General features: G+C 29.7%; 1 protein-coding gene across 3 annotated transcripts in view; it reads left to right on the forward strand.

Moving 5' to 3' along the window:
* The window catches only part of LOC106872774 (uncharacterized), a 32,483-nt gene that overhangs the window by 16,213 nt on the left and 15,519 nt on the right, over positions 1–751 (forward strand). The gene's annotated exons all lie outside the window — the stretch shown is intronic.

Below are 751 nucleotides of genomic sequence, written 5' to 3' on the forward strand. Positions count from 1 at the left end.
AACACATAATAACAAACACATACACATTTATACATAGCATCACTCAAACACACACACACACACACACATTTATGTATACAATCTCCATACACATACATACACGCACAAAAACTGTATCAATACATATGAAATATAGTGCATTGACAAACGTACATAGATATAAAATTATACACACACACACAGAATTAAGGAATTCATCTGAGACAGACAGATAAATAGACAAACACATACATGTCCATGAATATATATATATATGTATATACATACATACATGCATATAATGATAATGTGTTTCTGAATATGTGTGTATGCACATATATGTATGAATATGTATGTATGTGTGTATGCATGTATGTATATATATGTATATGTGGGTATAAATACATTTGTATATACATTATATATTTATACATATATATACACACACATATACAATAAATATACATGTGTGTGTATGTCTCTGGGTGTGGGTGTGTGTTTGTGCATGCGTGCGATCAAGAAGACACACAAAACACACACACAAGTGTACTGAGGCAAAGAATGCAATCGATTGACTGAGATGGGAAATGAAAAGGTAGAAACATAGAAGTAAAGAGTAAACAGAAGCAAGAAGGAAAAAAAAGTCAAACGCACACCAACAACACCTCCAGCAATAAACCACATATTTAAAAAGAAGAAATCACTCTTTCTGTTGTCTCTACTTCACTAATATATATATATATATATATATATATATATATATATATATATA

This window comes from Octopus bimaculoides, chromosome 13 (assembly GCF_001194135.2).
Source record: "Octopus bimaculoides isolate UCB-OBI-ISO-001 chromosome 13, ASM119413v2, whole genome shotgun sequence".
Classification (NCBI taxonomy): domain Eukaryota; kingdom Metazoa; phylum Mollusca; class Cephalopoda; order Octopoda; family Octopodidae; genus Octopus; species Octopus bimaculoides.